This window comes from Rattus rattus, chromosome 17, assembly GCF_011064425.1.
Source record: "Rattus rattus isolate New Zealand chromosome 17, Rrattus_CSIRO_v1, whole genome shotgun sequence".
Lineage (NCBI taxonomy): Eukaryota > Metazoa > Chordata > Mammalia > Rodentia > Muridae > Rattus > Rattus rattus.
In genome coordinates, this window is record NC_046170.1 from 17717985 (window position 1) to 17734205 (window position 16221).

The 16221-nt window shown below is 40.4% G+C and overlaps 1 long non-coding RNA gene across 1 annotated transcript in view; it reads left to right on the forward strand.

Moving 5' to 3' along the window:
* Window positions 1-5417: 5417 nt before the first annotated feature.
* LOC116886433 overlaps window positions 5418-16221 on the forward strand; it is a 42544-nt gene continuing 31740 nt past the window's right edge. The window contains exons 1-2 of the long non-coding RNA XR_004386105.1: window positions 5418-5484; window positions 6592-6711. This is a non-coding gene — a long non-coding RNA (uncharacterized LOC116886433). The remainder of the gene's footprint in view (window positions 5485-6591; window positions 6712-16221) is intronic.

Below are 16221 nucleotides of genomic sequence, written 5' to 3' on the forward strand. Positions count from 1 at the left end.
AGGAAGAAATATATTTTAAGCAAAGAAAACTGAAATTACAAAATTTCAAAATTCATGAGATAACACTACAAGCGTCCCTAAGAGAAAAACTGATAGTGGTGAATGTCTACATTCAAAATTAAGGAAGTTATCAAATTTTAAATTGAGCCATTCCATAAGTAATGGTACCCATGCTCCTCAGATAGCAAACGCCATGATGGTAAACACAAGTGGCTAAAGTAAAAGGGGCAGAAATGGGTTAAAGTTGTTTGGTATTGATCCTGGCAACTTTCAATTGTCAGATCCACAGTACTGTGGAAATGAGGAACTCGACAATGACCCTTGGCTACTTCCTTCCACTTCAGATGTGCTCAGGTCAGAATATCAAAGCCTGGGACTTTGGATATCCTTCTTGTGCTGTTGATTAGGGCTCAGAAGGTGACTAGTTAAGCTACTCTGGCACTAAGTTCTGTTAATTGTGCTCCATGCTCTCTCTTCTGTACCAAGCTGAGTTGATTAGAATATATCTATCATGACTTCCCTGTCTTTCCTATAGCTGAAGAATGCCAAGAATATACCTTTCAGACAGAGTATAAGATCAAAGCACTCTCCCTAAGGCCCTTACATGTAATAATTATTTTCTTATGTCCCCTAGAACAATAGTTAGGTGTTTCTATTAGTAAAGCATAGAAGAATAGTCGCTCAGGTAATTTTTATGGGTGTAATTATCTTCTAGAATCTTAAGTCAAAAAGAAAAACAATGTTAAGGATGATGCAGTAATGAAGCTGACCATGGCTTCCCTGTAACTCTCGTTACTGAGGGTAGAGGCAAGAAGAATGTGAGTTCAAGACCAGCCTGGACCATTTATAGAAAGACTCTCCTCCACTTATCTTTAATAAGTGGTAGGGTGGTAGTTTCATGGCAGATTACTTACCTGAATGTGCACAGAGCCTGTATTCATTTCCCCATCCTTCTAAAAGAAAAACCAGATGATAACAAAAGCATTGTAATAAAAACATATACCAGAGCTGGCAGGATGGCTCAAAGGTGACGATACTTGCTGACAAGCCCGATAACCTTGGGTTGATCCTGGGAACCTGTGTTAGTTAGGGTTCTCTAGAGTCAGAACTGATGGGAGTCTCTATATAGTAAGGAAATTTGTTATGATGACTTACAGTCTGCAGTCCAACTCCTCAACAATGGTCAGCCAAGAATGGGAAGCCCAAGGATCTAGTAGTTGCTCAGTCCCACAAGGCAAGTAGACTCCAACATATGTGCTGGTATGTGGATGCAAGCAGGCAACAAGAGTGACTCTTCCTCCTTCCAATGTCCTTGTGTAGGTCTCCAGCAGAAGGTGAGGCCCAGATCAAAGGTGTATACTGCCATGCCTGGGTCTGGGGCTTGTTTTGTTCCAGGCTGACCCTGAACTCAGAGATCTCCTTGCCTAAGCCTCCTGGGATTCATAGACACTATGCCTCAAGACCTCCATGCCAAATTCCAGGTCAGAAACTTGTATCTCCCAACTTCAAGATCTGGATCATAGGTGAAGCTTTCAATTTTGGATTGTAGTTCATTCCATATATAGTCGAGCTGACAATCAGGAATAGCCATTTAAAACCCATTTGATGAAAGGAGAGAACATCTTCCTGCAAACTCTATGTGTTTGTTATGGTACATGTATGTACACACATGTGCTCAATGCGACATAGCCTCTCTGCTTCTGGGACACACAGGGTTTGCTAAATGCCACTACAACCCTTGGCTGAGCCCCTACATTATGCTGTCTCTGTTGTTATGTGCTGCAGTCCTCTGACACGGAGCCAAGTTAGCCATCTTTCCCTTAAATTTATTCTATCAAGTATGGCGATGGTGAGCTAATTCATAGAAGTTGGTACACAGTTTCCGCTATAAGAGATGGGTAACCTTAGGAGATATGACGAACATATATGCATACAATTAGGAATACTATAGATACATTTTAAGAGTGTAGATATTATTTCATTAACCGAAAAGATTTATTTCAATTTAAAAGTATATGTGTTTGTCTGTGTGTATGTACACACCACTAGCGCACAGTGTCTACTGAGGCCAGAAGAGGGTATCAGATCCCCTGGAACTGGAGTTACAAGCAGTTGTGAGACACTAAATGTGAGAGCTGGGAACCTAACTTAAGTATACTGGAAGAACAGCAAATATTTTTAACTCTCGAGCCATCTCTTCAGCCCTCTTTCCACTATTTTTTTTAATTACAATAACAAAAATGTTTTAGCAATGCCTCATGCTGAATCGGTCTATTCTTTAAGTCCGGGTCTTCCTGTTTATAGCCTCCAGAGTCTTCCTCGGAGAAGCTGTGTCAAACTGCACCTTCATTTTCTTCTATTACCTTTTTGCTTTTATTGTCTTTTCCCTTTAAAACGGCAATCAATTAAGGCGCCTAAACTATTGGGAGGTTCAAAAGAGCCCACAGTATTTTATTAACTTCCTTGCATAGATGAGACGAAACATCAAACAGAATGAATTTGTGGGAAGATTGGGTGTCATTGTTAAGGACACATCCATCATCACGGAATGAAAGGCACATGGAGTGTCTCAGTCTCTGGTGGTGGGAGTTTGTGCAACGGGCTGCAGGGTTGGACCAGGAGAGACAGCTCAAAACTAGGATAATGTTCTAAGTGTCTCGTTCCTGCCTGCCATGCCTTATGTCCTACCAGTGCCCCAGCTACCCAGAAAGTACTCCCACCTGACACCCCAAAAACATGAGTGTCTGGGCAAATCATGAAAAGAATCATTTAAGTGGGACCTTGCCTCTGACCGCTGTGATTCAGTTATGCAATGTCTTTTCACAGATATCTCCTACATTTCTGTAGTTCTCCAGTCTTTGTACTGAACTTAGGTGTGTATTTTTTCATATAAGGACATTTATATTTAATACTGGTCTATTTTCACTTAAGACTCTATCATGAGGCCATTCTATACTAGCGCGCACGTGCACACACACACACACACACACACACACACACACACACACACTAACACACACACATCTACATTAGTGGTTGGGGGGGCAATAATAAAAGACTTTACACTTGAAATAAAACAAGCTGTCTATACATAATGTGTAGATTAGATTCTGAGAACCATCAACCCCACATTTACCCTTTGGTACCAAATCATTTGCAAAGCATTTAGATATGTGCCCTCCCTTTTTTGTGTGTGTTAAAAGAAGATAGCATTCGTTTCTACCTGATAAATTGTTTTACAAGAATACTGACTGGTCAATAGAAGCAAACCCTTACAATCCTTGATACTTAGTTAATACTCAACATTGCATATATCACTTGTCCAAACTCTTCTAAATATATTTAGGTTATCTTAATATTTTGAATTTTAAATACAGTGCTTCAGTACACACGTTCATATGATGTTATCCATATATATGCAAGAATGCCAGCAAGCTATTCTTCTGACAGTAGAAACTTCTAGGTCAAAAAGAACGCATGTTTTATATATTCATTTACATTGCCAAGCCATTCTCCATTGAGACTGTCACAATTTATTTCCTACTATCTCTATTATGAAAGTGCCTCTCTCCCTTTACTATTGCCAAAAGGACGGTTAAAAGATAATGCTTCTCTATAATTCTAATTCAATAATCTTTTTATGCTAAGCATATTCCCAGACGTTTAAGAACCGTTTTAGAATAGGTTCCTTCCTGCCCTCATTTCTGGCTTTTTGTTTTCTTAAGAAACCCTCTCCTACATCAGAATTATTTGCGCAAACAGTACAGAAGGACACCAGCTCCCTGCAGAGAGTAGCCAATGTCTACATCAATATCTCCTATCTTATACTCTCTGTCCCTTCCTGGGAGCCAGGGCACAGCTGGGAACCTGCATGAGAGCTTGAACCTGAGTCTGAGACTTGTTTAAGCTTTGGCATTGACCCTGGATGGCATAGCCTGAGAAGCAAGCGCAGTATACTTTTGATAGACTACTCCATCAACCCTATGGTAGACATCCCTTGAGATTATGGGTTTTACCACCTCTGCTTTGTGGATTTTTCAACTACTCATGGCATGGTAGGCCTGTCTTCTCAGGATTTCCTGTACTCCCTTGAAAAATGTGTGTTCTACATAAATATGACTCCAGTCTCTTTGAGAAACACATAACTTTGCAACATTCCTATGTCTTGATATCATCTCTGCTATTTTCAGGTTCCAAGTGACAGAAGTCTTGAGCCTGCTGCTAACCTCTTCGGGTTGGCTTACAGTTCCCACAGCACCTGAAATCAATAAACCACTGTGTCTCTTGCTTTCACTTCGCAGATTAATCCATGGTGTATACCATCGTCATTACTTCATTCTTCCATTTATCTTTCGAGTAGTTTTAAAGTGTGGGTGGCCAGCGTAGGACCTGGCACTGTATCATCTTTCTGTTGACATCATACTACTTTGGCAACATTGGGAGGCTTGCACTCTGAAATCTCCAGTGGCAGGCTGCTCTTTTCGTTGAGCTGTCTTGGAGTCAGACCCCCTTCGTTTATGCAACCTGCCAGTCTTCCTCCTTCTGACCTGCTCTCTTGTGCCACTCAGGAGACATCTAGAGCATGCCCTTGTCTTCTTCAGAACCTTCTGATGCTGCAATATTTCAAGGGTGGATGCACGGGCTTTGAACCAGTCCAGTTCAGCATGTAATTTATCATCCAAGCCAGGACTGTTTTCAGAGGAAATGAGGCTTTTTCAAAAATTATTTCCTGTGACAGTTATGAACAAGTCCTACCTAAACGAACCTGAGTAAGCTCACAGCAGCCAAGTCCTCTCACCTTGTCGCTCAATTGTGCTTTTTCTTCTCAAAGCATCTAGAGCTTTCCTGTGGCCATGATTCCCTATCTGGTTTGTCAGGCTATACATTACTATGATGAGCTAAGCAGTAGAACAGAATCTCCTTACTCTGCTTCTTACCATGCTTGAAAACAAACTGTAATCACTCTACCCTTTCTTATTTCTCTGATGATGTTAGGTGTGTCAGGTAGGACAGCCGGACTACCGCAACCCCTAATGGATCGCCTAGCGTGGAACATTTGAATAAGAATCTTCATCTAACACTGAAAACCCAGATTGACCATATCCTTGCAACAGACATGCTGGTAACTTTTATGCTAAGTCATCTGAAGAATCTTCCCTGCTCTGAGGATTTCCCATCTATGCAAAAGCACTACTATTGTTTTATTTACTTCTTAACCAAACTCTAAATTTCTACCCCCCAAATAATGAGACCCTGGTGGGAACAAGTGATAGCAGGCAAACCTCAGATATGTAACAGTGTAGACTCTGCTCAGGGAAGCCAGCTGTCTGCCTCTCAGACCTGGGAACCCCGTGGCTGCTGGGGATGTTCATCAGCGCTGGATTTGAACTGCATCTATCATCTTCTGCTTCAGCTCTTGGCACATCCAAATGAAGGCCTGACCTATGGGGATAACCCTGAATTCTTTATGTCTCTGATGAAAAGGTAAGAGCACAGGCTGAAAGGCACGGTGTAAAGAACCTCAGGAAATTCAAAGCGAGTCAATCCCTTCAGCCCAAAAAAACATGTTTTATGCAGGGAAATGTTGGGCCTCTTGCTTCAAGCTATTTCCTCACCTTAATAAGACCTAAAGGTGACCCAGCACAGGCAGAGGAATTAATTTCAAATCTACAGTTGATTGCTGCAAGATACAATTATGATCACCTGTAGTTTGCTGTAAATTAAAATTCGTGTTTGCCCACGAGAATCGAGAATCGTGGGTTTGTTAGCAGAGCAAGGAAAGCCTTAGATGCTGAAGAGGTGAGAGTTTATTTGAAGAGACATACAGCAGACACATACAGGTTTGAGGAAATGGAATAAATGTTGAAAAGAGTCAAGACGGAAATGAAATGTCAGGTACGGGATGCAAATAGGAAGTGTAGGTGCCGATGTAAACAATGAATTCATATGAACAATGTCAGCTTAAAGGGGGGATGGGCACACCCCCTTTCTGTGAGGAGTACTGTGTATTTTCTAAAACCCAAGAGCTAAAATTTGTCATGTGGGACTGAGTATAGTCAGAATGGCTGATTTCTGTTTGCCATGCTAGCTCCCAAGCTAAAATCCAGCCTAATAGTTTTGCAGTGAAATGAGACCTCTCCTGCCTCCTCACCTCAAATCTCTCTCTCCTACTTCCTATTGTCATAAGATCACAGAGGACACATTCAGACAGCCCTACGGGTTTCCCCCTCACTTCTCCATGTTCTTAGGCAGTATTCCCTTTAGTGATCCACCAGTGTTTGGTATAGAACTCTGCGACACGTCTTTACCTTCAATGAATGTTAATTCACTCATGATTTTCGTCTGACCTGAACCAGAAATGTGTATTCTTTCATTTCATGTTGATTTAAGAGTTCCAACCATGTGTAATCCTCTGAGTTGGTAATGTGTATAAAAACATTGTTACATTTTTCTTTACATTTTACCAATGAGGACTCTAAAACAGGACACAAAGTTTCACAAGTAATCCGGAGAGACAAAGAAACACAAATGCCAAGATTTGGTTCTGATGCTTCTAGCTTTCTCATTAAAATACACCCTCTTGTTTGCTAGACCACTGAAACAAATCCTCGAACCCATTAAAAACACCAGGAATTTTCCCACTGAGTCCAGGGAGGAAGCTAGAATCATTTGCAGAAAACTTCTATTGAAAATCGACACCATCTAGAAATGGTATGTACATGATTAAATTCCAATATATCAACATCAAAATGAAGGGTCTGGTTGATTGAGTGATGAGGATGGGTAGAGGTTAACATTGCTTGCCAGCTCCACAAAAATTTAGAATCACTTGGAAGAGGAGCATCTGGGTACACTTAGGAGGAAACATCGTGATTATGCTGATATGGGAAGATCCACATTAGTTACAGGTGAGACCGTTTTCTGGGCAGGGGACCCTATGCTATATAAGATGGAGAAAGCTTGCTGAACGCTAGCAGGCATATGCTCAGCCCTTTCTGTTTTGCAATTTTCAATATGGTTTGTCAAGATGATTCCTACTCAGGATATTTTGACTTCCCCGCCACAATAATTGTGACTTGAACTATGATCAAAACTAAACCTTTTCTCTCTTAAATAGCTTTTGTCCATGCTTTATCATGGCAACAAGAGAAGAAACTGAGGCAGGATGTTTCACCCATAAATAGCTCAGTGGTAGACCTATAAATCTATATAGAACCAGGCCGGACAATAAATGTAAAGCTGGGCTTTCATGGTCCTTGCAACTTACCTAATTAACAGCATTGTATTTTTATATCTGGAGACTTTGTGTGCTAAAATGCTCATGTTAATGAGGCTGATGGCAGAGACCTGGGCTTCTCTATTGTATTGATATGATTTCTAGGGGAGGTGGGGACTACGTCACTACGTAGCACTATGGCAGCAGAGGTACTCTACCCAGGGTTCCAAGACTTAGCGGACATTATGCTACACTGTGGGTCATACCTGGGATGACTAAGTGTCACCTGGGCAAGACAACTGAGGGAGCACAGCAGAAAGCACATTCCTGTTCCTTGCTTCTTCTGGACCCCTTGTACTCCTAGCTTTGCAGACTTCAGTTCAGATCTTTTCACTGCAGTGACTCTAGCCCAGACCATGGCAGCTTCTCCGAGTTACATGAGCTATCTTGGCCAAGCATTTAAACAGAGGTGGTCTTGGGGATCCCCAACACAATACACTCCATGGCAAAGAAATCTGAAAGAGTATTCTTGTTACCTAACATGCGTTTGATGAGTATGCAAAATAGTTACAATAATTGGGGTATGGGCTGGTATTTCCAGTTTTCAACTTGCTGTCTTTTATGTCTTTCGGTACATTGTTTTAGACAATAGATATTTATTAGTGAGTAAAAAGGTGCCTCAAAATTGATTCCAATAAATCTCATTAGACAGTTTCTGAACATCAAGGATCTCACAGGTCCCTCTCAGAGGTCTGTGACTCCAGCTCCTGGTCTCACCTGGGGTCCACTCATCAGCGTCCATGTGAATCTTTGACTGGAATCTGAGGCTTTGTCATTGAGGTGATTGCCCACCTAGCTAGTGAGCCCCTTCAGGTCTCTGCCAGCTACTGTCTGGAAAGCTCCAAATCCTCTCCATGGGGGTACCTGAGTGACCTCATAGGAATGCAGCTGGCTTTCCTCAAAGTGACATCAAGGGAGGGATGGAAGCATTGGCCAAGCTCCCCTCTCATCTCCACAGTACTCATCTCTTCTTTTATATTCACATTGTTTTTGGTTGGAGTCTCTAAGATATTGCAATCTATCTCAGTAACAAATCATAATTGCTTCCTTAGTTGCTTGGAAGTATTTTTTTCTTGACTTCTTGTCTCTCACTTTGTCAAAAGCATATGATAATTTTAAAATTATTATTTCTCTCAGTGATGAATATTTGCTGTGACGAAGAAAGCGTTCCTTGGCCCCGTGCTGCTGAACCATTTGTTCATGCTCAATGACACTCAGACTTGGCAGCAGCAGGGATGTTATGGTAATGGAAAGGGTGACAAATAAGGACAACACTGACTAAGCTGGCACACAAGTGCCCCACCAGAGGGATTATAAAACGCTGGTGCTTCTCTGGTCAGAATACTGATTTTTAATTTATTAAAAATATGAAGTTCTCAATGTTTGGAAGTCAATGAAACTGCATTCACATTCAAGATTTGCTACATCCATGGATGCCTGGTGCACGCACTGGTTAATTCCAAGGTGCAAATCAATCCAATCACAACCAAGTCAGCCCTCTTTCTTCTTACTCGTCACCTTTAAGCCATGTGTTAGTTAACTTTAATGGAGTTTTCCAAAAGCAACTGAGAAATCAATTCGAGACATTGGGGGTACCGCTACCTACAAGTTTCCAGCTTTAAGATGATGTAAAAGCAATACACACATTTGATAGGAACCCCACTTTGAAGTTCGAATTTGGACCTGATTTAGTGCGAGCACTATTTATTTCTACACTCTTGTCATGCAGAGCATCATCGGCTAGCCGCAGCAATCACGAGGGTGGCAAACTGTAATCTACATAGTCATATGCTATAATCTACACAGTCCTACATTGCAAAGCTATGTATGTCGGGGGATGGGCAGAAGACATTAAAAGTAGTTTGGTGGTATTTTGGAATTCACTGTGGATCCACTAGAATGGACGCATCTCTACTAAGCCTGTTGACCAAAAGAGAATTAGCCATTCATCAAAGCAGCTTCTATCAGCATGATACAGACCTTCACAGACAGCCTGACAAGTCTTATTTAGGTAGAGGAGAAAATAAAATGTTGTTCTTGCAAAGTGAGGGCCTGCACGTCTCTGCAGCAGTTCAGGAAGTGTGCGTGGACTCTCAGATAACGTGTAGAATAGAGTCGGCTGGGATGACGCATGAACGTCATGTGCGCTGGCATCAACCCTGAAGAGTCAGAGCATTTTGGAGACTTTTATTCTATAAGCAGTTGTTGGCTATTCATTTGCAAATATTTTTTGACATAAATGGTTTAAGTTGTCTATTTCCTACAGTGATTGGTTAAAAGCTAAGTGGGTTAAGAAACAGGAATTTATTAATTTACTATTCATTCAAAGAATTTTTATTACATGTTAGTGTGTGTGTGTGTGTGTGTGTGTGTGTGTGTGTAGTCACACATATGGAGGTCAGAGGACAACATATGGGGGTCAGTTCTGTCCCCTTATTATATGTGAGTCCCACTGATTAAATTGAGGTCACCAGGCTTGGCAGCAAGCACCTTCCCCACTGAGCCATCTCTCTGGCTCCTCCTTACAAATTTTGAGGTCAGAAAGATGACGATGTCCTGGGGATAAAATCTAGGTGTCAACAGGAGTGTGCTTTCCTGCTGCTGGCTCTAGGGGAGGATCCTTACCTTTCTGGCTAGCAGAGATCACCAACATTCCTTGGCTTATCCATCCTTTCTCCACTCACAGCTGGCAGCGCCATGCCCATCTGTGCCTTCCTTCTGTAGTACTTTATCCTTCTCACATCCCCTCTGCCTTCACCTTGCACTGGGAAGGAGGCTTGGACCATGCTCACCGTGCACATAGAATTCTGGACCTATTTAAAGGCTGACTGATTTGCAAGCTTCCATCCATCTGAAACCTTACTTAGCTTTTTTCTGTGTAGGCTAATCTATTCACAGGTTCGGGGACTAAACTATGGCTATCTTTGGGAGAACATTATTCTGCCTAATTACTTTTGATCTCAAGATGGTTTGATAATTTTATTTATAAAATGGCTACTGATTTTTAAATCTTGTTTTGGAGTGATAAATATTTTAAGCTCCTTTATCTTACAAAGTGTAGTCTTAATGCTTATCATGACTTTGATGGAGGCCAGAGTATAACAATGGAGTCACTTAACTGCTTTGGATAGCCTGGGTCATGGTTGTCTGTTCCAATGGATGGTAACTTACATTTCTTAGCATAATCAAAGAGTCGCCATCTACTCTAATAATATACATATTATTAGATAGGTAATAAGACACAATATCTATGTTCCAATATATGAATCTATGATCTTTGCCATAGAGCTGTATCATATTGCATTTGGTGGTGATAATTTTGATTACTCTTCTCAATGATCCACCTTACCTGCCAACTGTTTATATCAGAGCTTCAAGACAATATCTGCTAAAGGATGAGAGGAAAACACCTCCTACACTTCTGAATAATGTTGTGGTATAAGACAGCATTTCCTGCATTAAAAAAAAAAACATTCTGAAGGTCTAAAAGTCTTGGGATCCCTAGGGTACCTCTCTTCAGAAGACCTGGCTTTGAAGCAGATGATACGGTTTACAGATACCAGTGTGTGACAGCTATGATCGGCTCCAGTTCTGGCTCTGTGCACGTGGAGGCCCGTTCTCTTTCCTGGCCTATAACTGAATTGAAAACAGAATCGGTCTCTTCTTGAGACAGAAGGATGCACACAGGTGGGCCAGGGCGCTTGGTCCTCAATTTAAGGGCACAATTTCATTTTCAATGCAATTAGCTGTTTAATTGAGCATCCAAATTTAGCAGTGCATTTGCATGTGCAATTAATTATGATTTAAAAGCACTCTGTGTTAATGGTTTCTTTTCCATTATCTACAAATGTAATTACTGAAGGATGGATGGAGTTCAGAAATCATGTGGGATTTTTTGCATCCCTAGAGCCCAGTGCTGTAAGTGTCAACAGTGCAGTTAGAAGTGAGGTGCTAAGCAGCAATAGGTGTGGGGAGGAAGGGTTGGTGGAGTGGTCGGGATTGCTAATTTGAGTAGATGGTAGCATTTTTCTTGCTTACTAGAATTAATTCAAATTGCAGTTACCATATTATTTCATTCGGGCAGAACAGAGACAAACCCAGCATTTGCAGAAATGCATTTTCGAAGAGAAAGCCCACATTGAAATTTTTTGAAAATGAAACTATGATCCTAGATGTTTTTCATAAATCACAGCATTAATGGGTAGTTCAGCACTCATGATGATTCCTTAATTAAAGAAAGAAAAGCGATGACCTTAACATTTGAAATGATATTCAAATCAAGAGCTAATTAAAATCAACCAAGAATAGATCAAATGCTTAGATACTGATGAGATTGAAAAAAAAAGTCTGATAAAAAAAATAGAGAATCTCTCCTTTTGTTTTCTGGGGGGAAAAGCATGAAGCAATTTGCTCTCCTGGAATTTCTAAAAATTCAAAAGGACACGGGTTTGTCCTTTTGAAGGAGAAGTTTTTAAGAGATGTCGCAGGTCCCAGTCTCCTCTACCCATGGACACGAGGGACACAAAGACTGCCTCAGACTGCCGCTTGCTTGAGCAGGAAGCCTATTGAGAAGGCTGGAGGAAGTGGCCAGTAAAACACCAAGGGTCACTTCAGAAAAGAAGCAAAGCAATGCTGTAAATTGTGTAGACAGCAGGAAAGAAATGCCTCCTTTTTATCATGAGATTATTAGAAGTGTAATTGCTTAAGTTACAGTGAGTCATGTGCTTGTCGCGCAAGCATGAAGCTTTGAGTTCGATTCCTACTACCCCTGTAAAATTCCACATGCTTGTAATGCCAGTGCTGGGGAAGTGGATCTCACAGGGTTCTCTGGTCAGCCTAGCCTAATATGCAAGCTTTAGATACCAGTGACAGAACCTGACACCTCAGGTATGATACTGGAAATTGATCTCTGGCCTGTTCATGCTCAAATGCACACACACACACACACACACACACACACACACACACACACACGCTTATGTACCTGCACAGATGGGAACACATGCCTGTATGTATACACACAAATTGTTTTAAATAGACTAAATTAATTAAAGGCTTTAAGATCTGTACTATGCCATTGTTATTAAATTATGCATTAAAACTAAGTAAGAACAGCTGGATGAGGTGGTGTGTGCTTGTAAGCCCAGGAGCAGGAGACTGAGGCTCGGTGATCATGAGAGTAAATCCAGTCTGAGGTACTTGGTGAGATCATAGCTCAAATCAAAACTTGTGTATACTGTCTTAATCGTTTAAAATAAACAATGCACATAGCATTCTAATAAATGAACTGGGAAATCTGAAATATCTCTCTCCATTCAGATCCTGATTCCTCTCCTGAAAGATGACCATGATTAATTTCTGAGTTCATCCACAAAACAAACAAATAAGTATATCTATTATGGGATATATATATATATATATATATATATATATATCCTTAAAAGTAGATAAGATAGCTCTAACTGAGATGAAGTCTCCTTTTCTTAGATGTCAAATGACATCTATAAATTAGTTTTTAAGTCCAATGAGCAGCACCACGTCAGATTCCAGTGTTACATTGGCTGGAATTGAATGATTAAAGCATTAAAGGAGTTTACGTCGTTTAAACTGCATCTATGCACTGCAACACTAAAGCAGCTTAACTTCTCCTGTCTATGAGGAGCCTAGGATGCGGTGCAGGCCGCACTCAGACGGTGCTATACACTTGACTACTATTGTTGAAGAGCTCAATTATTCTACTTTTGTCTTTTATATACAATAACGTGATGACCATCTATATAATTATATGGATCACTTTGGTAAGTATACAAAGAAAAAAATTTAGAAGAAAAACTGTTTATACATAGGACATGTGTATTGTGGATTTTGAATTTTAGGAAATATTAGCGTGACCATCAAAAAGTAACAGTGTTTATCACCCCCAAGAAGGCCTGAGAAGTCTAAGTCACCAGACATCTTTAGTGATATATTAAGATTTCAATTGTGTGTGTTCATGTATGTGTGTGTGTGTGTGCATGTGTGTGTGTGTGCGCGTGAATGAATGAGTGTGTGATCCTGTGTTTGTTTATGTATGTATTTATGTGTATGTGTCATGTGTGTGTGTGTGTGTGTGTGTGTGTGTGTGTGTGTGTGTGTGTGTGTGTGTGTGTGTGTGTGTGTGTAGTGTAATGTATGCATGTTCCCACAGAGGCTAGAGCAGGGTCTCAGATTCCCTAGAGTTCGAGCTATCTCACAAGGGTGTTGGTAAGTGAACTCAGATAGCCTGGAGGAGTAGAAATTACTCAACTGCTCGCAGCCTATTCATCCCCTAGTACCAGAAAGTTTTCCAAAACCAATGATAAAAATATTTTATTTGAATTTGCACTTTATTTCTTTCAATGCATTTATTTATTTGGGTCTTGTGTTCCAGTCCAAGCTGAGCTGTAAATGGCTGGCCTCCTGCCTCTGCCCCTTAGGGCTGACGTCATCGGCATGCACCACCGTGCCCAGTAGCCTTTCCCCTACTTTTGAAGCTGAGTGTCTTTCCCATGCAGACTGTGGCAGTGCGGCTTCTTTACCATGCCAGACTTTTGTACATGCTTGTTTCATTTTCTTTTTTAAACACTCCTTCTTGATTCTCTGTAAATTCTGACTTCGTGTACCTGCCCTGTCGTCTGCTCCATTTCCCCTTCTCTTTTCCACCTGTATTGATCCTGCTGATGCCTTCTGCTCTCAGGTACTGAAACATCTGTGGCAGTGTGATACACACCGGACCAAAACACTAATCTAGAGAAATTATTTAAGGTCTGAGAAAAGAGTTGCTGTCTAGAGAGAGGTTGTCTGTGGGCTATAAGGTGTCATTTAGTGAAAGTCAGTCACGAAACGATTGTAAGACCTGGTCTCTTTCTCACAATGTGGCCATTGATTGACTGAGTAATTCTTGCTTTTACTGCCTAGCAATTTACCAGCAGAAGCGTCTCCTCCAGAATGTAGATTGCACTCCTAGTCTTGTAAAGAACCCAGGGTCTGCAGCCTCTGACTTCTCTTAGTTCTGTTCATTTGTTTTGTTTTGGTTTTGGTTTTGTGTCTTTAATTTTTTTTAAAGATGTGGAAATAAATTCCCATGTGTCCAGGGCTGGTAGATGTTTGCAGTGCAGAATGGCGTCTGGGCTCTGATCCCTGATTTGGACTCTTACTTGGGTTTTACTTACCTTATTTGCTTGTTGCTTATCATTATTGTATGTTTACATTCTTGTCAGTTTCACAAGAAGGTATTTTAAGGGATTTATTGTAGCACTTCTATTATTTGCATACATTTCACAAAAAAAGTAGGTATTCAAATTCTACCTGAGAATGTCCATGACTTCTCAGAGCTTTATCACCAACCAGGTCGAACAATGCTCTGGAAAACCGGTGCTCACTATTAATGGAGCACAGTCTATCTTTTTAAACTTAATTCTATTTCTGTACTTATTCACTTTACATACTACTCCCTGCTCCCCCCAAGTCAGGCCCTCCCACAGTTCTTCCTCCATGAAGATAGATGTGTGTGTATGTGTGTGTGTGTACAAAATCTCTACTACCATTGGATAAATCTGTGGGACTAGTGCTAGATGACACAAAAGTTATAATAGAAGCAGTTAAATATAGACTTAGACACATACATATGTATGAGATAATATTTATGTATAAATATATTATATAAAATAAACATTTCTAAATATAGAAATACAATCATTTCAGTTTGTATAATGTTAATACTGGTACATATGTGGTTTCAGTTTTGACCATTTAATTTTGGACAACTGTTCAATGTCCTCTTCCTGAGGAAAGCTGTGTTTTCTTGCTTTCAGCATTCCTTAGTTGACTGTATGAAGTATATTTACATATCTTTACATATCAGGCTGGAAATGTGAAATTAATTCTACACAATAGTAGACCCCTGAGTCTATAATTTATAGACCACACTACTGTCGTGTGGTCTATATTAACCTTTCTTTTTGTCATCCACCCACCCATCCGTGTCTCTCTGTTATAAAAACCTTTCAAGCATAAGAGCAGCACGATTAACATTTCTTAATAAAAAAACCCTTTTCCATCAGCAGTGTGGAGTATAAGCAAGTAAGAAAAATGGTTGAGTGCTTTAGAAGCTTGCATTTACCAGATGTGGTATCATATATTTTCTTCTTACCACATTTGCTTGGGTACAGTTATTATTCATATTTGGCAGTTCACATTCAGAGAAGGGCTTAGCTTGCATATGTCAGATCCAAGACTAGCACTCATTTGCCTGGTTTCAATACATTACCAGTCTTTAAACTCATTTCTGTTCTTGACTAATGTTTAATGCATATACTGCACCATTTCTACAATAGCACTAGTGGTGCAACTCATGGAAAACGTTGACAACTCTAAAGATATCCAGAAATTTGTTTATAAATCAATGAATGGGTTTTTGTTTATTCTTGGGAATATAATTTGGCATTTTTCAGACACTCAACAGTTAAATGTTGGTATGGACTCAGTTTTAGCCAATGGAATTAGACAAAAAGTTGTATTCTTCTCTTCTAAACCTGGTGCTGAATCCTCTCATGTTCTTATCCCCTCTGTCATCTGGTTGACAGGTATGAAGAGGCAGGCAGAAGCCACGTGCTCAGGGTGATGGAGCCATTACAGATAGAAGAAACCTGAGTGGCTCATCACTAGGAAAACCCTCATGAAAACCAGAGCTCTTTCTGGGTGCAGAACACATTACTCTCGATAATTTATAGAAAACTAAAATCACAAGCAACATAACTATATTTTATAATTATAACTAAGATATTTATTAGCTAATTTTAAAGTCTAGAATCCATATGCCAACATAGTTAAACGTTTCTTTGTTAAGGTAAGTCCTTGGGTCAGCAAGCTTAGTATGTGAAGATGCTTGCCTTGCAAGCCCAAAGACCTGAGTTTGATCCACAGAT